The 21,354-nt window shown below is 37.3% G+C and overlaps 1 protein-coding gene across 3 annotated transcripts in view; it reads left to right on the top strand.

The window, feature by feature from the left end:
* SYT1 (synaptotagmin 1) overlaps positions 1-21,354 on the top strand; it is a 361,382-nt gene that overhangs the window by 81,623 nt on the left and 258,405 nt on the right. For all 3 annotated transcript variants that reach the window (XM_063322878.1, XM_063322876.1, XM_063322877.1), the window contains exon 2: positions 2,583-2,693. The gene's annotated coding sequence lies outside the window, so the exon portion shown is untranslated. The remainder of the gene's footprint in view (positions 1-2,582; positions 2,694-21,354) is intronic.

The following is a 21,354-nucleotide window of genomic DNA, read 5'->3' as shown; positions in this document are numbered from 1 at the left end:
TTGCCTATTCTGAACAGGATATGTGTGTGGCCATCCCTGTGAATATCCAATGGAATTAGCAAAATTATAAGCCTTTTAAAAAGCATCAGAATTCACAGAAGAGAGAGAGATGTGTTAATGCTGAAGATGTACAACCTGTATTTGCGGTCATTGCTGAGTGTGCTCAAGTTCTCTAAACTCCTAAGGCTGACTATGATAAACTTCTGGCATTCCCATGGAGTTACTCAATATACTTGTGTTGTGAGATGAAAAAGACAGAAAAAGAGTTGCCTGTGGTGGCTCTTGGTAGCTCCTCTGTGTGATGGGAAGGAACCAGCCCCAGCAATGAGAGCTGGGACACTGCTAGGACCCCAGTGGGCAGAAGAATACCAGTATGGGAGGAAAACAGTCAGCGTTGGGATGAGGAGGGAGTTAACGGAGGCTTGGTGGGCAAAGGCAATGGGTTAACGGTCAACCTGGAGAATGGGAAGGGACATAAAAACTGGACGTGGGCTGGGAAATTGGGACTGACCAGACAAAAAGAGTGAGAATTGGCAGAGAGCTCTAGAAAAGACAGATTTAATAAGGAATTGGATACAGCAGCAGATGTAGAGCTGCCAACATACTGCCATAGCATCAAGCAGTAATCCTAGCTGGAGAGAATGGGGACTGGTTGGGAAATGAGCCAGGAAGGCAGGAAAATGGAATTCAATGGGAACTGCGCGTGGGTATATGGGAACATACAGTATACTATGTGCTCTAAAGAAAAAAAAAGAGGGGAAAAAAATGAGGATCCATTATTAGGTGTAAAAAATCAGTGGATTTATTTTTTATCTTGAAAAAATGTCACCATGAAAATTATAATTTTATTTTAAAAATGCACTTTATATGGTATATAAATGCTAGAGCATTTATAGAATAGGAGGTGTTGGCCCTTTAAATTCTTTTTAAAAAAACCCAACCTATGCACTGGGTAAGCATGGCTCCCCCCCAAAAATAAGTGACTCAGAGAGTGTCACAAAGCCCCAGAAAGAGGCTCAATTAAACTTTGAGTGCTTGACATTGCAATGATGTTCTTTTATTAATGTGGTTTGCATCTAATGAGTTTAATTTTACTTTGTTGTTTTGATAAATAAATATATTCTATCCAGACAGCCACAAAGTACAAAATAATTGTTGACTGTGAAAGCCGGAACATTTTTAACCAGCTTTTCCTGGTGTTTATTTCATTAAAAGTAATATAAAGGATTTAGCCTTTCTTTTCTTTTCTGATGGAAAAGGCACATTGTGTAGTGGTGTAAATTAATGTTGCCCCATGACTTTGTTGACTGTAAATTCAATGCAATGCACTTTCTTGATATGGGCTTTATTCCCTAAAAAAATGAAAAGGAAATTATAGGTATCCATGTTTACAGAAAATTCCGTTGTTTTTACTGTTGTGGTTAACCCTATTGATTTCTTAGTACTTAAGTAGTGAAAAATGAGAGCTTCCAGACTATTTAAAATACTTTTAATGAACTTTTGAATTATGCAATGCTTTTTGTTTAAAAAAAAATATCTTTACTTCTAGGAATTTTTGCTGCTTTTTACTATTACCAAGTCTGACAAAATGAAATAATGATGGTATTTCATGCTAAGGAAAATAATCAAAAGTGCTACGTGTGGGGACTGAGGACAGCTTTTACAGTGTATGATTAAGGTATTGGGCAAGGATTCAAGACATTTAAGGCTGAGAAGGTTCCTTAAACCAGATTCCTTGTGTGACATTCAGCATATTGTTTAATTTTGTGTACCTCAGCTTCCATCTGTAGAACAAATATGTTGATATAGCTTTACTCCTATCCTTTGCCTGTCTCAGGGATTTGATTTATAAAAGTCTTAAAGATCTCTAACAGTCTTGTTCAAACAATTTCCAGCACAGTAAGCATTCAGTCTTCACTGGAGCTTCTAGTCATAGCTGTGGGGAAAAAGCAATGTGAACTCTTTTAATTTACCAGAGTAGGAGACTCTATAGAAGGAAAACAGAAGAGCTGAGATGGTAAAAAAAAAAACACAACCAACTATAGTATAATCTGAATAGTTCTGTGAAATTGTTCAAGTCTAAAGATTGAATTGATTTATGTCACTTTTGCGCCTTAATGTAAATGGTTTTGAAATTGTCTGGTTGTGTATAAAGTTAAAAAATGTGCAAATATTAATCCTTGTCTTTTTGGTATCAAATGAATTCACTGAGCATGCTAAGTTAAGGAACCTTGTGGGTTACAGCAGTGGGAAAATACAATGTGTGTGAGATCACTACAATTCACTGTACTTGGCTCACTGATGAAATCTACAGAAATATATACTATTGGAGCACACTAAGAAAACAGCCCAAATGAGTCCATGATGAAGAAAACTTGTTCATTAATTTTTTTTTCTGTGTAACTTAACAATCTGATTAACTCTTACGATAATTAACTTCTGGCAATCAGCAGCTGAAGGGCACTGAACAAACCAAGTATATTTAAAGGAGTTTTTAAGCAGCAGTTGTTCATGGGCAAAGATGGAAAATACAGCTGCATAGGTACTGGCAAGTGTTTACATGGAATGTCTTTCTCTTAAAGGGCGAAAAGGGATTTTTTCCTGAGCTGTGAAGAAACTAGAAACTGACTGGCAGAGTCTTCATTCAAGATTTCCCCGTGAAAAGAAAACTGTGTTGATGCCCATCATATAAGGTATTTTAAACAAACATGAATTCTGTTACCTTCCATACCCTGTTAAATGTTTTAATGCACGGTGCTTTCCAAGAGATAAAATGGAGGTAGTAAATAATTTAAAGAAATAGCTTTTTCTGTTGTAAGGTCTATTAGATTAGTGAACATATAATTTTGTGGTAATACATCATATTTCATACTGACATTATACATGGAAAAAAAAACCAGTTTATGTGCATTTGTTGTATTCAGATCAGATAGTAGTTGGATTCTTTGCCTTCTTTCACCATCAACTTGCATTTTATCAAATCCCAAGCTGTCATGGTTCATTATCCATAGATGATCTTGAGCAGCCTTGCATCATAAAAAAATATGCTGTGGCATCTGCCATTGTGCACCACTGTACAGATCACTTCTGAGTCAGGTTTGTCTTTGATTTATACATTCGGTAGTGTGTGTTCTTGTATTTTGGCATGTGAATATCTTAAGCAATGGAAGCTGCATATACCGCGTTACTGTGATTTTTCGGGTTGTAGATATAATGTCTGCTGTGCCTTTTTATCTAACGAGCTCCATTTGAGTTAATGCTTGTATAACTCAATCTCCACCAGGCGGGTACATCGCTTCTGTAGTCATTTTGTGAGCTCCTGTACCGGTGATCTAGACAGCACATTGAAATTAGGAGCTGTGATTATAGTGTCAGCCTTGTTTTCTAGATCCTATATTTTGACTTTTCTAATTTTAGGAGCCAGAAATGAAAGTTATATCATGATCGTATTAACAGAGAGCAATAATGTCCAGATAGAAATATATTTACTAAGAAAGTCTTTATTTCCTCTAAGATAATTAAATTACATTGGTAAGAGACTAGTATTCTTGTTCGAAAGACAATTAGTAAAAATGCACAGTGCACATAGACATTAATAAATAAAAGTCCTCTTCATTCTTCTGATTTGCATCTCTGTTTAACTGTTGTTGTAAGGGGCAAAGGAACATTTATTTTTTAGGGATATTCTAAGGTCATTTGACTGCTATTCTGTTTTGGTGATAAAACATTTGGAAATTAATGTATTATACTGCTACTGTTGCTGCTTCATCCGAAAATATTTCTTTCAGCAATCAAGAGTGAAAAATTATGACTACCCATTTTAGTTTTGTTTCAGTACTTCTTGACTTGATAACTATTTGAAATTAATCAAAGAAGCTGTTTTTAGGAAATTGCACGGATACTTTTCTGAATATGTTAAATCTAAGTACCATTGCCTGCTCTAGCCTAGATAGGCTGTCTTCACCCAGTTGCTTTGATGTTTTCTCCAGAGATGAGGAGAGTAAGAGAAACAATCTTGTTCTGTTAAGATTCCTTATAATTGCTAAGCTTGATGCAATTTCAGCGAAACATTACACTAAACCCACTCCTTTTAACAGAGGAAAAGAGTTTCTGTATAGTTTGAAGATATTTACAAGACTTTTGTTTGCATGTCACAGTTCCCATACCAATTAATTGTTTCTACTTACAAGGGCTTCAAAGCTTCATTTGGGCTAGAGCTTTTTATGCTTTTTCTGTTTGTGCAGATGTTTCACAGAGAGCTTGTGGAAGTGGAGATCATTCACAGGTCAAATGAAAAGCAACAACATATAAAGACAATGAAATGTCAGGGCACTTCTCCATGAAAGTTCACAAAACAAGTGAAAAGCCACATGAAAATGCAAAGAATATTTCCTCAAAGTAAATTGTCCCCAAAGAAAATTACTCACTTGGAAAGAATAATACTGGGTTTTTTTTGTATTGTAGAGCAGATTGTTGTGAGACTAACTCTCACTCTGTGACTTTAGCAGTGGCTGTCATTCTGCCCGAAGCCTACCTTTTATTTGCAGTCATAAAACACAGTACAGCTCTGTGCTGAATGTGGAAAAACGGGGGAGAGAGTGAGAGAGAGATTGAAAAAATATTTTATTTTCTAATTCCCCTGCATCTGTTCCTGTTCCACCACAACTTGCAAATGAATTTTGATTGAAGTAGTAGTGTGTTCATCACAGTGATAAAATTAATTTCCATCTCTGTTCACTATCATGCGTGTCTCAGTTACAGACAGTTTCTTCTGAGAATATGAAATACTGTCTATGAATGTGTCTGGGAGTAAGTCACCAATGTTATAACTCAAACTAATTTAAATGAAGGCAAATGTTTTGGGATCTGAAAGTTGAATTTCCATTTGAACAATAGCTTCAAGGACTTGCACACACATTTGACTGTCTCGTGCCCTGAGGTGGATTGCTACTAAAGAGATTATCCACGTGTACCCATGAGCTACAATAAGGTTCACAGGAATGTAAAATAGAATAAAGTTGTCTGTAAGGTAAATATGAAGTGGAAAAGCAAATCAAAGCAAAAATGGAATAAGAATGAATCCAGGAGAGTTTTAAAAAATCTACACTGGGAACTTAAGGATGCAAAAAAACCTGAGGATCTGATGCACAAATCTGAACTAGAAATGATTCTTTATCTGTCACCCATTTAGAATTCGTTTGGTAGGTCTCTCAGTGTTGTTGGTGTCTATATAATACATTACAAATTGCGTTAAAGGGGATACTGTAATAAACAGTCAGTAGGAAACATCTTCTGAGACTTTTTGAGTATCAGGAAGTGCTTACTGAAACACAAAATAATTGCAGATGGTTAAGTGTTACAAGGCATCTTCCTATTTAAAAAACTTATTAAATTGTTAAAAATATTCCTTTAAGTGTTTTAGATGCAATTTCTCTTTAATACTACTTTCCATTTAGAAATATTTGCGGTGTGTTGGTTTTGGTGTTATTTTTTTGCTGGTATTTGATGATAGTAACAAGGATGAGAGCAATTCTCCTATCAGAGGAACTATTACTTCCCCTGTAGTTGCTTTGGACATTCTGGAAATGCAGAGTGGTGCTCAGGCCAGCGCTGAGGGGATCTCCGCAGAGTGCAGAAGGCAGCTGTAAACAGTACACGTACAGAATCAGGAGGCCCCAGATCAACAAGTCGCAATGGTCTGACCCCATTCAAGAAACCATGCCAGTTGATAGCAAAACTCTCACAAGTTCTTTCTCCTTTTCTTGCCTATAGCAGTACATTGTTTCTAGCCCATTTATGAAAACAAGAAGAAATCCCGGAATCCCCATTTCATTTTCATGCTTGTAAAACACCTTTTACCATGATGGAGGGTGTGGGACTACAAATAAAATTCAATTTCAGTCAGTGAGTTTGGCTGATCAAGAAAACTGGTGGTTAATTTTTTGAGTTACACTCAGCATACCTCGGTAAAAGAAAATATCTTATAAACCAATGTTAGTATCTCCCCACAAGGCAGAGGATGTTACCTGTGTGTTCTCTAAATTGGTTGAGGAAAAGTATGCTTTCCCAACTTATTCCAGGTGGTTTTTTTGTCTTTTAAATAATTTTAGTACATTTCTATATTTTCTGATCAGCAAAGTCCTATCTACTGGGAAGATGTTCACATACTGTGATGAGACTGTTCAGGAATCGAGGACTAAGGCATTGTGGCAGTGAACACCAAAATTACAGGTGAACAATGTTGCCACAGTTTGCAGACTTGTCTCAGAGCAAAGGTTGATAGACTGTAAACCCATGTCTGAAAATATAAATATTTGCACTACTTCTTTTTCTTTTTTTTCTGTATTTTTTGACCTCCATTTTCTGAACTAACACTTCACTTCATTCCTCTTTTGGGATTCAACATTCCACTGATAAATTAAAATCACTAGGTTGTAGGTGGACATATCTTGCCTTCTTTAATCATTTCCATCTTAAGGGTAAACCATTAAGCAACAGTGAAAATTGAATTTTAAATAGATCTGTGGTGCATGCATCGATTGAAAATAGGGGAACACTAAACGCAAAAATTAATTAATTTGTTGAAATTTATTAAACTGTGTATAACCTCTTTAGCCGAAAGTAACTTCAACTGTCTTATACTGGCAACATAGGCTGCAGTGAGATTTCTGGGTTTTGGCAATTGAGGATGAATCAGACATACCAAAGGCTTTTGGGGGGGGACAATAAAATTTCACACAGTAATGTAGTTAAGTGCTGGTCTTACTTTCCCTATAAGAAAGAGAATAAAATTGCTGGTGCAAAAAAAGGCTTCTTTCTTCCCACAGCACTGCATTTATTGTGTTACAGTCTAAACCAGCAGCAATTATACATAAGCTGTTAAACAAAACGAGAACAATCAAACAGTCGGCTCGCTGAGCCAGAGGTGGTACTTGGAGTCCTTGCTGTTTCTCCCAGTCAATCTCGGCATCAGTGATGGTCAGAAAATAGACACTCATTGTCCTGCATATGTTTATGGGGTGGGGGCGGGGGAATATGACTTTTCTTCCCTTTTTGGCAGGCAAAAAAGAAACTAAAAATACTTGGAAAAACTGAGATTTCCAGGGAAAATATGCACCTACAAGTGTACACCATACCTGGGAAGAGTATTGTGTTTTTTAACTGATTGGATAAAAGGCGCACCAGATTACTACAGGATGAAGGCAAGAAGCTGGCAAAATTCAAAATAGCTTTGAATTTATATGGTGATGAGAATTGTAACAGTAAATTCTTGCAAGATTTTAGGGGGAAGAAAAAACCCACATGTAGAGCAAAATAAATGGATAAGTGGGTAGGATATTCTTTCATGGAGCAAATTATGTTCCAGATAACTGCTGCAGAAGGTCACGCACATTTTTTTAAATAATTGATGCTGTCCCTTTTCAGAAAGAGGACAAAAGATTAGGTAGGCCATAAGTTTATTTTGGTTCAGAAAGTCCTCTGATCCTGTCACAGTGATATAGATAAAATTTCAGGACAAATTGTCTCAAAAACACCCAACAGGATATTTCTGACCATCTTTACATCTGAATAAATCAGGATGGACATTTTAAGAAACCCCAGTGTAAAGGTAGGGGAACAGCTGTGATCCAGGTCTAATAAGGATAGTTATTTTCTGAGGTACATCGGAATCATGAGCCTGAAGGAGTCCAAGGGTACAGTTTCATGATAGCCTAAAATCACATTTTTGCTGGACGTGATGATCTTGTGCTCCTTTTCTCTTCCAGCACTAAAATTTAACAGAGTATTTTTCAGTCAGATCAGCCTTATTGCTGCCACACGAGGAAGAGCGCAGTGGTGTGCATGTGGGAAGTAGGGCAGGATCTTGTCTCTTTTGGCAGCAGCAAAGCCTTAAATCTGTTTAAGCAGCTTCTGAAACCACGCCAGAACTTGGAGCCTTCACAGAAGGTGGCTGGGGTCAGTGGGTGCTGACACCACCGTTTACTTTCTATGTCGTAAATACTAGTACCCTCACTAATGGCAAGTGTGATTAGCATTGTAATGAAGAATGAACTTCAGTCATTTTCTTTCCTATAACTGGACTGCCCAAATTAGTAAAAATCAGTTCCTCCATTCCCAACTCTTCTGCGTCCCACCACTGAGGGGTGCAGGGTGTGGAGAATGAGGGTTGTGGTCATTTCATACCACTTTTTTTCTGCCGCTCCTTCCTCCTCACACTTGTCCCCTTCTGCAGCGTGGGGTCCTCCATGGGCTGCTGTCCTTCAAGAACTGCTCCAGCATGGTCTCTCCATGGACTGCAGCTCCTTCAGGGCATATCCACCTACAGCAGCGTGGGGTCCTCCATGGGCTTGCAGGGGACAACCTGCTTCACCATGGTCTTCTCCATGGGCTGCTGGGGAATCTCTGCTCTGGCCCCTGGAGCACCTCCTCCCCGTCTGTCTTCTCTCACCTTGGTGCTTACAGGGCTGTTTCTCACACTTTTTCCCCTCACACCTCACTGCCGAGCGGTGTTTTTGCCCATTCTTACATACGTTTTTCCCAGAGGGGCCGCCGCCGTGTCTGAGGGGCTCAGCTCTGTCCTGCAGGGGGTCGGTTGGAGCCGGCTGGAACCATCCGTGTCTGGCTCGGGACAGCCCCAGCCCCTCCTCACAGAGGCCCCTGCAGCCCCCCATTGCCAGCGCCTGGGCACCTGCGCCCCGTCCACCATCTTGTCCACCCCGTCCACCACCAACAGTTCAAGCAGCCAGTGAAAGCAAAGGTCATTTTCTCAGTATAGTCTTGAAAACCTGAAGGGTTTTTTCCTAACGCAATCTCACAGACACCTATTTTCCAGTAGTATAACAATACTGATTGCACGGGAGCTTTTCTAAATGCCTCTGTGAGTATAAACAGAATAAATCCCATCATGTATTTTAAGGAATTTATTGGGGTTTTTTTTCCAGCAGGGCTGTGCTTATGGTAGATACAAAGTTATTTTCTATATTATGTTTTTGTGTTTATCCGTTACTGATATTAAGTATGGCTGAAAATTTGTCCTAGAAATGCAAACTAATAGGTTTGGGGGTGTTTTTGCCAGACTACAGTTTGGACCCCATCTGTCATGCAATGCAGTAAGTTCATTGCGCAGATCATGGTGTGACAGAAATTTTGCCTGTAAGCTTTCAGGTACTGCATTGAAAAGAAAAAAAAAAAGGAAATTATTTTCCTTCCTCTAAAAAAATTCAACAATATTTGCCTTCCGCATCACTTGGAATGTAAAATTTGTATGTCCTGGATGTGGAAAACATGGAAAAGAGAGAAATGTGTGCCCGAGGACAGGCAAGCCCCGGACTGCGGCAGGCAGGAGGTGGGCGGCCAGGTCTCCATTTTGAGTCAGGCAGATCTTCTGGTGCCCGCCTCCGCTCTTGGGGCTGCCTGCTCTCCGGACCCTTGGTTAGGACACTGTCCTGAGGTGAATTCATCCTCTGCTCTTCTCCCACTATGTCTTTGATGAACTAGGTGAATACCAATTCCTGCTTTATTATTTATAACTTCTGTCTCTCAGCGTCGGAAAGGTGGTGGCCCAGCCAGAGTGATACCTTGTCCTTTGCAGTGTGACAAACTGGTTGGAACTGTTGGCACAAACAAGTGGTTTATTTTGTTCTCACATTAGAAAAAGGTGCGATATGAAACCTTGTATATTTTTGAAATACGAATTCTTATCTGTGTCTGACAGATCACATCACTATGAGAGGTCCAAAATTTGTGGTTCTCTCTAAAATTTAATTATCTAGCACTTTCCAACAGCAGCTTGTCTACTACTGACATGCAGAATTTCATTTTGTTCAAACATCTTTTGTGTGTATGTCTCCTTGATATTGATAACAGTGGCTCGTGATAACGCTTATCTCCTTTTGATTCTGAAAATGTAATAAAGAAGGAAAATACAAAGTAATAGCTATATGCATTATTTAGGCAGACATCCATCAAGTCTTTGCATCACACTTAGCTTTTCAGATATCTCAAGAAACAGAGATCATGAAAGTAGATTTAGCATGGCAAACATACCCACAAAACCAAATAAATTATTGTCCAAACAAGGAATGAACCAAGACATATCTTTCTTGTTCACTCCTGAGTTTCTTTGTTCCCTTTTCCAGAGCATTTTCTGAACAAATCATTAATTACTAATAGCCATGGTTATCTCTCTTCATAGCTACCATAATTGGACTCTTCAAGGTATGTGAAGCTTGAGTCCATTCCTCAAACTCTGAAGGATATGATGGGGATAGGAAGTCAATGCAAAGAGGGGGAAAAAAGTGCAAATAATCTGTTGTTTACAGATAAGAGTAGTCACCTGGAAAAAAGTGTAGAGTTGGAAACAGGTAGAACTTGATTGCATCTGTAAAAGGAATCTGTCGTTAAAGAACTAGGGATATAAATAGAAGCAACTGTAGACATAACTCTTGCTTTGTAGTTTCCAATTTAAATGATTGAAAATACTGGATATTTTTATGTAGAACATGTTTATATACACAACTTTGGTCTGTAATTGTGGATAATGAAATGGACAACAAGTACATCATAGTGTACTTAAATGTATATAGTGAGAGTATTTGGGGTAAGATGTAAATATATCATAGAAAAATAGGAAATTCTGATGGTTTTTATGTCAAATATATGCAGAGTTTTAGTTGTGCAATCTTCGTTTGCAAGACATAACATCTTTTCTTTTTTTAGCATATCCTTCTTGATTGTACAGTGCTATACGTGCACAATGATCCTGTTATGGGGCTTTGACTTTGTAACTCTTGGTCTGAGCAGCCAGATTCAGTACTGACTGAAGATTGCTTGGAGAAACCTGTATGTTTCATTGGCAGGATATCTGATTTGATGAGAAGAACAGCGGCAATCTGCTTTACATTGTGGGAAAACTAAAAGTATTTTTGGCTTTTTGATAGGCTGTCAATAGGCTTTGATAGAAGCAGTAAACAAGTTTAAGCTGTGGCTGTGTGCCACAGAAGAGTGCACATTCTGGCCTGCTTCTCGGGAGAAGCAGAAATAGAAACCAGGATTTCCTGAGCTCATCGTATGATTATTTAAAAGCTTGTATGAAAGAAAAAGCAAGGTGGGTACAGCTGTGTGAAAATTGTATCCCTGATGACTGGAGCACAAGTGAGGAAGATGTGTACCCACTAATCAGGGATTATATATTTTCCTTAGGCAGAGGAAACTCATATCGAGTAGCTAAGGCTGTTTCCATTTCAGTTCACAGATGAGGTCCTGCTTGTGTGGTGGCTTCCAAGTCAGTTATTATGGTATCGTCAACATGAGGCTATGCAGCTAGAACTAAAATAAAAAGCTCTGAAACAAACAACTATCACTCCTCACGCACCCCGGACAGTGTCCAAGAGAGGACATGGCATACACGTTGCCCAGTGCCTTTTCTGTGTATGTGTGTATAAGAGAGAATGGACAGGAAGATCAGTTATGGCAAGCGTCAGCACAGCCAGCAGGTGGGACAATTGAGGACATCTGGTATATTAGCTTTTGTAAATAAGGTTTAAAGTGTACTGGAATAGTACTAAAAAAAGTTACAGAGGGAGCAGGTGGAGACAGGAGAGAGAGCTTCCATCTTGTCATGCCGTTCCATCTCCGTGTTAGGCACAGATGGCTGCAGTGAAACGGGATTCCTTTCCGTTCTGTAACCCTGAATGCCATTTTTTAAAAAATAAAAAGGCAGGTTTTTTGGAGAAATTACCCACATAGAGGTAAAGAATGCAGCTCTACTTTTCAGGGACAGAAGAAGGGATACATGACAGCACACGGACAACCTTAGAATATGTGATTAGTTTTGGCAGGGAAGATGCAAGCTAGCTTTACTGTATTTTGTGAAAGACAGCTGTTACTACTTTTATTTGACAGCAGAAGTCTAACTGCATCAGTTAGAATTTCCTTGTTCTGCAGCAAACGACGACAGTTAAATAAGATTGACAAATTGTTTCAGCACAAACTAGTTATACATGAAGGGTGTTGGCTGCAAAATTTCATTCCACTGCTGCAAAACTATATGTAAGTTATATACAAGGGTAGGCCTGACATATTTGTAAGCTCAAACTCATTTTGTAAATAAATGTTTGTTTACAACACTCTAATGTACAGGTTAAAAAAAGTATGTTTTCAATCTCACTCCCTACCGCTGTGCATTCTGCTGCCTCTTTTTCCACTAGCAACCAAATGGTTATTTCCAGATTAATGCATTCCCCGTGTGTGCCGCTGAAAGAGAGATAGATTCAGATCATAGTGAACAGTGTTTTAAAACCTGCATTTTATTGTTGTTTATAAACAGCATGGGAGGCAACCAACCTTACAAGTCTTTGTCCTGTGTTCTTGTGTGGAGAATGCTATATAATAAATGTGAGGAACATACATTCATGCATGTAGCTGTGTGTGTATAATGCAGGCTCATGCTTATGGCTGCTCAGGCCTGTTTGGTCTTGAGCAACATGAGGAAGTTGGATAGATAATGCGAACCTGCCGATTACTCAGTCAGTTCGGTGTCTGTGAGTCATCTGCTTCTATTACAAATCAATACATTCTTCGTAAAAAGGAAGGACATGAAAGACATTATCTTGAGTTGGGTAATTTTTACATTAACTTGCCCATCCTGCTCTCTTGCGTATCTGTATAAGACTTCACTTACTATTGTGTACTAGCAACCTGCAATTTGATGACACCGTTTGAAAACCTCTTTTCATATTGTTTTGTTGACAGTGACATGGGATATGCTATTAATCCAGCTTTTGGAAAAAAAAGAGATCAAAAGTTAACGGTGGCACGGTAACAGTGTCACTGTGAATAAACTGGTTTGAATAAAATGAAAGCTGATTCAAACTCTTTGCCCATGGAAAATTTGAAAAAGTAAAATGTCTGAGCATAGAGGTGTGTGAGCGTTAAGGCCACTTCTCTCAAAGGATCGCTTCCTTACAGCTGGGTGGCGACAGCAGAACTCAGCAGCCCTTGCTGGCCTTTAATAGCACATTTTGAGAGGTACGGGTGCCTTCTGGGGGATCTTCTGCATAACTCATATCTGGGAGTATTTTTTTGAATTGATAAATTCCCTGATTGGGTATTTCTTGGATTACAAACTCTCTACAGGAAGGATGTTTTACTCATACGTAAGTAATTGCCCATGAAATTCAGGACTTCTTTTCTCTTTTCAAATACAGGTTAACAGTAGTTGAATTGTGCTTAACATAAGCATCACAGCCAGCCCTTCTGATCTACCCCGAGGTTTACAGGCGAGGATATGTGTCTACAAATTAGTAGCATAAAAGCATCCAAAATATGTTTTCTTAATCAAATTCAAGTGTTGTATACAGATCTTGTGAAAGGATGACACCTTGAAATGCACTTTGTATCCCACCTGAGAATTGTTGAGCTAACTTCAGTGTGTTTGGTTAGGTTGATTTTAGTGGAACAATTTGTGGGTTAAGATGCTAGCCAAACACACTAGTCACTGTCAGCAACTAATGAACTCAGTGCTTGCCTAGGACTGGAGATAAATCTGAATCTAGTTAAAATTACAACATGATGTTCATTAACTTCAGCAAGGGTAATTTCTGAGATAAAGTGTTGCTATCACCCAACATGTTAAATAAGCAGTTGGACTAAGCAGGTGGTGGGCAGAGATCAATGACTTTCCATTAAACAATAGGTAATTTCTCAGTAGGAAATTACTCACATTCCCAAAAAGGGTCGCATACCAAATTTTTATGCTGGTTTATAGTTGTAAGAAATCTGCGGGTCAAGTATGTGCGCTCTAGAAACATGGAGAAGCAGAAAACCTTACAGACATTCTGAAGGCTGATCTTATTTATTCTGGTATTCCTCAAGGCTTCATTGTACTTCATGCTGCATGCACATAAGGTCTCAGCTTTATACTGAAGTTCACCACTAACTTATTTGTATGATGGATTTTTCCAGTACTACAGCAAAACTGTACTGTTCTAAAATATAGAAGTCTATAGAAGATCGACTTCTTCATATGCTTCTGCCTACTTACATGGGATTTTGTGGGAAAAAGGTGCAATGCGTTAGGGTGCAGATATGGATACATTACTCAGCCTTTTTGATTAAGTTTTTTGTAAAACCCTTTATATAATTTGAGGGAAAAAATCCAGTATCTTTGCTTTTCATTTAGCTGCATCATGGCCCATTTCCGATTGGAAGCAGAAGTGTCAATGTGGGGCGTTGTTTTCCCAACATTTCCAATTGAGTTGTTTCAAGTTTTACATGCTGTATTTTTTGTTATGTATCTCAAGCTTAATTCAGCAGTTCCTGAAGTTGTTCTTCCACTAATATGTAACCTAACAGTGGATTGAGGTGAATTGACTTGAAGAGGGATGGGTTTATGTCTTGACCCTTCTGATAGGTGGTGCCTTCCCTGAGAAAGTCATCTCCAACCTGTTCATTTGACTTAGTCTGTCTTTGGTTTACCACAATGCATTGGTGTTAAAAACTGGTCAGTTGTCCTTGCCTGAAGGACAGGAAAAACTATCTGAAGAGCAGGGCAGAGGGCTGGAGGTGATTATACTTTCTGCCATCCAGTTATTCTATCTAGCCATCACAAGTCCGTGAAACGGGGTAAGACTTCCTGAATTTTTAAACATGAATGGTTGTTTATGTCTGTAAACATTCCTGTCTTGATTTGATTTGTCTTGATCTTGCACCTACCCAACATGGTAATTTACAGAAGACAGCAAAACCAGTCTGACATAATGGGATATGAATGAGGGGTAAGAAAAAATAGATAATTATAATAGATAAATAATAAATCATTATTCCTTTCTGAGGTTATTATAAATATATATGATAGATAGAGATGGGTCTAGACAGTTCCTTTACACGTTGACACTGCTTTCTGTCAACCAATTTCTAGTCTGCTTCACGTGTAAATACTAGTGAAAAAAATTAACTATGAATTGCTGTGGGAGTCTTTTTAAATACTAAAAGGAAGCAATTTTTAACCATGCTATGATGAAAATATAATCTTTTCCTCTCATGATGTGAAGCTTACCTTTTCAATATTTTTTTAATGTTTTGGTGTTTTGTTTTTTTAATCCAATGTATCAAATTCATGTTTTTTTTTGGGGGGGGAGACTTTTCAATTTTAAAAAACATTAGAATGTTTTGCATGGATTAAGATGAATGATAGGGTTAACCAACAGGCTTGCATTAGAAAATCCAAGGTTTTGTAATTTTTCTTTAAGTAAATCTCCTTTAATTATCTATATAATAGAAGAATTTACCTTATTAGGATGCAGGGCACAGCAGAAAATTTCCAAATTATTATATTATAAGTCTAGTATATATGGTATTTGTTATGCTACAAAAATGCTTAATTAAAACCACTTTAAAATAGTTTTACTCTAGATGCAAATTTCAGAAAAAATTGTATGGAAAGAGTCAATTTAATAAGGGGAAAAAAGCATGTCAGAGCAGTGTCCCAATAGGTTAGTTGGAGTAGTAAATTAAAACTCGTCATGCCATATGCTTTCTACTCATTCTTCATAATTTATTTTCATTAATAACTTTGTCTTGTAGGTAAGGTTTTGGAGAATGAATAGCAATATATTTCTAGCTTCAAGATGAAAGATTGAGTATGCTGCATCTAACCCTCAAAGAATAATTTCTGTCTATGCCTATTTTTGAAAGTATGCTTAGAATATTTTTTTCTAGTAACATCTTTGCTGATCTTGAAACTATGGTGCTCTTGAGCATCAACTTCAAAATTCAGGTGATTATACTGTAAACAATCTTATTCTGTATTTACTGAGTTGCCCTGAACCCTTGCCTCCACCTGATTCAATTTATATTCCATGTCAACATTAGCAGTGCATGTAGTATAGCCTTGCTAAACACTACATTTATTTGATGATTATGTTGTCTTTGCTGCTAAATTCTTATAGGAGACTCAGAAGAATGTCTAGTCCTTTGCCCATCATTAGAAACATGAGGAAAGGAGTAATAGTAATTAAAGTTCTTTCTAAATCATTAATTTGCTCTTTAAAATTGTGTTTGTGTTTCTCTGTGTGTATATATTGGATGCTTCTATAGTTGCATATTTTTTTCTAGGGGTGTGTGCATGTAGATATGTATATACACACACACAGAGATATTTCCATTTGTTCATGTACGTGTGTGTGTATGTATGTATAGGCATGTGTCAGTGTTTAGCAGTCTGTTGATTATATAAGGATAAATTTGGTTTACAAGATTGCAGACATCATCCCCGAGTTGATATTAGAACTTTTCTGTGTTGCAAGCACAGCCATAATGTATTTCATGTCATATGTATGGAGTCAATAATACAGAAAACAGGTAGTTCTTAAATTTTGTGGCAGATTTCAAAACAAGTTCAACAATGGGAGTATCCACTTCAAATAAGTGTGAAATAAAAATATAGCATTTTATAGGAGCTCACTTTTCTCTTGGATAGGCTTCGCAACATTAAATAGATAATGGTAGGCTATCTAATATGATGCTAGCGTTCAGCGTACATTGAATTTTAGACTGTGTAAACATTAAACTTACCTTTTTAAAGTTTGAAGTGAATAGGTGCCTACATCCAGTCTAGCTATTAAACAGCCACTCAATTTACATTTGACAAAAAGGAAACGTGAAATATGAATCCAGTAATGTGTAGCTAATTAGGATGTCTATAAAGTAAAAAAAAAATTTTTTCTTTTTTAACATTGTCATTTTGTTTGCAATGGAATGAGAATTGTTCACATGCTTATGAGCAGAAAGTTCAGGAATATTTTCAGTGAGTGGAGAACAAGAAAGAGAACAGGAAAGAGACAGTATTGTCTTGCATCTACTGAGAGTTCCAGCCTCTCAAAATACTTTACAGGTGAGGATAATTTTTTGTATACAGCATGGGGCTATTCATAATGTTTTTTCAGAAGACTACAACCTAGTATGAAATAAGAATATCAGAAAAAAATTATGAAAAGTTTTGTGGATACAAAAGTACTGGGAAGTGTTAACTAATGCACAGGTAACAACAGACCCCTAGTGGTTTCGACTGTCACAGTTGTACATCACTCACCTTTAGAAGCATTTTTTTCTTCATTTCTTTCTCTAGCAGATGATATTTCTTAATAGCAGTGCTTCTCATAGGAGTGTATTTCTAATCTGTTTTTCCTTCTCGTTTATATTAATAATCTTACTTGACAATCTGAACTTAAAACTGCATGGTTTTCTTCAGTCTTCCTCCTGTGTGTTCTTTTCCTTTCCCTTTAGCTGATTGTAGTTAATTTTTAATTTGAGGTACCAACACCTCTGTCTTTGTTAATGTCTGGCAGCTTCTGTTGTGAGTGTTATTAAAGATACGACTGTGTCTGAAGAGAAAGATTTTCGAATCCCCTACGTGCTTTTTCCCTGTATAGTCAAAACTTCTGTCTGGCTTTTCTCTTTGTATGGCGAGCTTTTACTCACCTTCTTTACTGCTGAGTATTTGTGAAGTACCAAACTTACTCCAGAACAAGCAGATGTAAAAATGTCCATTAATTACTTCAGGCTAGTATTAGAAGTTTTGTTGCTATTAGTCCAGTTGGAATAGTCTTGTAATACAAGCAAAAAGGCTTATGTTGGAGCATCATTAAACCATTAAATGGATTTTTTAGAAATTATATTAATATGGTTATGTTGGGCCCAATAGAGATCACATTGTTTGAGAGCAGCTTGAAAGAAGTTGGAACTAGATGATCTTGAAGGTCCCTTCCAACCTAAACCATTCTATGATTCTAAGTTACGAAATGAAGCACAGAAAGAAATTATTTTGATAAGACTGTTTGTTGAACGTATAAGAAACAAGATCTGAGGAGCAGATCAGGAGAGGCTTACAAGAGGTGCGCAAGAGTTGAGGAGAAGGCAAGAAGATTATGATTACTAGAAAAGATAGAAGTTAGACTGTGGACAGTGTTTTTCACTTTGAAGAGAAAAAGTGCTGTTTGTTTGCTTGATTTTTGTAAAGGGCAAGAGCCCCATGCTGAGCTACAGCAGACACTTTCCTATTAATGAGGCTAAGCGCTGAGGAATAGATGAGCCCCAGAATATGGGTAAAGGATTTAGAGAAGTCAAAGTTGTTCTGGACCAGCCATAGTAAGTTTGAGCTGCTAACAGGCCATTTAGAGTAATGCATTGGAAACAAAGTCAAACATGCAGAACAGGGAACTGTCTGGTTGTGAAAAAGAGATGAGTCATTGACTCACAAATTATAGCTGAATCCACATAATATTCACCAAAGATTTAAAGGTAGGAGAGTCTAGTACAATAGAGAAAAGAAGCTATAAGGCAAAAGCTGTGTGAGTGAAAACTAAACTAGAGGACCACAGCGTCTGAAATAGATGTTAAGAAAAGGAGTGTAGACAGTAATATGAACGGCTGTAGAGGTTTTAGGATGGCAGGATTTAAGACCTGGCTAAGAATTGATCAGTGTAGTAGAAAACAGTGGTAAGGAAAGAGCAGGACACACATTTCATAAGGAGGCTGTAAAACTGCTTAAAAATGCTTCAGACAGGTAAGGGATGAAGATAGTGAGTGAGATGAACAGTAAAATGGCAGATGGAGTTGAAGATCCTTTAGTTTAGAATGCCTATGGACCAGTAAAGAGAATCAGAGATTACTGATAAATGGGATGGAGTCAGAGCAATGGATGGAGTCAGGCACTAAGTATGGTAGTGTGATATCAGAGCAACAAGGAGTTACTCTTCCAGTTGCCTTTGGACAGATGCAGCCAGTTTACCAGCTGGCAAATAGTGATACTGAATATCTAAGCAGCTGTGAATCGTCTTAACAGTCTTTTCACTACCTTCCTATATTACATTGCTTCTCGTGCAACACAAGGAAGTATCATCTCCGTTTCCTCTGGTATGTAACTTCCTTGTCCATCTTCCTATCCTTATTTTTCATTCTGCTGCATTTATAATCTGTACAGTGGTATTTCAAGTTCACTGGTACCTCCTATGATCATTTTATTCTTCTTTCAAATACTGAATAGATTTAGAACTCTTGAAGCCTTTCATCATAAAATAACCTTTTAATCTCCAGATAAGCTCTGCAGGTCCTCTCTGTTAAAGAGTTTGAATGTCCTCCACTTCAGTGTCCTGAACTGCTAACAACACCTCAAGGCTGGTGTGTAAGATATGCCTGTAGCTTGCATTTTGGAGTTGCTTACCTTTTCTTTAGTTACCAGCTTGGCTGTAAAAATATGAATTCTACCATCTCATTTTAGATTCTGGTAACCAGCTATTTCTATTTTCTTTGCCTCAACAACAGTGTTTTCTAACTAACTCCAGTAGCAAAATCAACTCCTAGTCAAAGTCATCCATTTCTACAAATGGGTAGAACGTTCTGGCAGCTAACAGGCCAGAAGCTAGCAAAAACTAACTGGGTTGTGTTTACAGCATAAGCTTAAACATCAATTACTGAAAATTTTGATACCTGAATTTATTATTACCTGCTAAATGAATATACCTTCTAGAAAAGTTTGTCTTCGGAGAAAAGAACTGTTTTGAGGATGGAGAAAAGTAACCTGTTTGTCAAAGGCTGAACAGTTCAATTTGTCAAAAGATGTTTCCTTTGCAATAGGCATATCTAATTTTTGAAAAGATATTGCCCTGTAACTTATAGACATAAAATTTGGTTGTGAGTTCATCAGATTTCCCTTTAATAAATGATACGATATCTTTCTCTCTTGCAATCATTTCAACTCACTCATTCCTCCTCCTTGCAGATTAAGCAAGTTTATTCCATTAAGTTTGATCCTTTCTTGAATCTTGTATATTAGAATATTGCCTCCATCACATTTTTTTCCCATTGAAAAGGTAAATGGCTAGGTCATTTTTCTGTTTTGTGTTAAGGAAAGCTCAAGCTCAGAGATTAAGCCTTTAAAATCACATACACAGGTATGGCAAAGATTAAAACACAGAGAAGTTAGATATAGCCTCTGACATGAGGATTTTGTTTAATGGAACCATTCTTTCTCTTGATTTATAAATAATCCCCTTACTTATGCACCCTAAGACCATAGTAGTCTTTTCAAACAGCTGTTACACATGACAGGTGACCACTACACCACTACGCGTGTACCGATGACCACTACTGTTTTTGCTATGTTACCTGAAATGTGATATTTAGGTCTATGTTAGTCTTGTTTATTTTCACCAAACGTGCAACACTTCTTACCTTAAATTTCATGCTACTGTCATCTCTCCATATTCCTACTCTGGTTAGTCTTCCTCACTCTGGCAATATTTTCTTTATTACATTCTTTTTATTTAGAAATCGTATTCACAAAGTTTATTTAATCAATTTTAGCCAATTTTTAATGTATTAATATGAATGATAAGTCAAAATGTTACATTGCATTAGAGTATTATGAAATCAAGGCTGTGCTAAGCAAGGAGTTTTATCAGCTGGTAACTTAATGTGGTTTATGGGAAACTAATTTGAATAGCAAAATTGGATTTTTTTTTTAATACTTTGCATATTTTATTCAAAACACGTAAATAAAATTAGGAAATGTTAAGTTCTTCCTTCAACATGTTAGCTGTTCTTCAAGCATTGCTGTTACTGTTACTGCACAAGTTTGCCTGATGGCAGTGTCAAACACATTTAGTGCATATCATCAAACACCTCTGTACAAGCTCTGTGCTAATATCTGCGATGACAAAGCTATACATTACTGACACTAAGGGACACTTGTAACTGGCATTAAAAGTGTGGTGTTGGGCTTTGGGTTTTGGATTTAGGTTTGTTTGGTTTTTGCTGTTTTGTGGTTTGTTGTGTGGTTTGGTTTTGGGGGCTTTTTTTTTCACAAAACATATATCTGTCCTTTAAATAACATTGTTCGTATTTAAACAGCTGTGATCTTCAGCTGGGTATCTTTTGTGCTGTTTATAATTACAGCGCTGTGCAAAATAGCTGTTCTGTTAAATATAATTTGTGATATCTGAGGGTAACTTTTAAAGTAAATAGGCAGGTTTTTCAAAATCAGAATCAACTTAAATATTAGCCAACAAAGGCAGTGACAGAAACACGGGCCTGTGACTGAGTCATATATATAAATTAAAAAATGCATTTCTAAAATTACTGAGTATTTGAGTAGATGCATTAGTCTTTGCTATGTGACTAGATTTTGAATTGGAAATACCGCTTACCGGAAAAAAAGGAAGTGTAAAATCTTGTCTTTAGCTTATTCTGAGTTATTTTCCTTGATCATAGTTTTTGCAATGATTCTCAGGTTTTATATATAGGCATGTGCTTTGTGTTTTAAAGGCATTAATCACAAGTAACATCTGCTACCTC

This window comes from Chroicocephalus ridibundus, chromosome 1 (assembly GCF_963924245.1).
Source record: "Chroicocephalus ridibundus chromosome 1, bChrRid1.1, whole genome shotgun sequence".
NCBI lineage: Eukaryota > Metazoa > Chordata > Aves > Charadriiformes > Laridae > Chroicocephalus > Chroicocephalus ridibundus.
The sequence above is the reverse complement of the archived record's forward strand: the minus strand, read 5'-3'. Positions and strand labels throughout refer to the sequence as shown.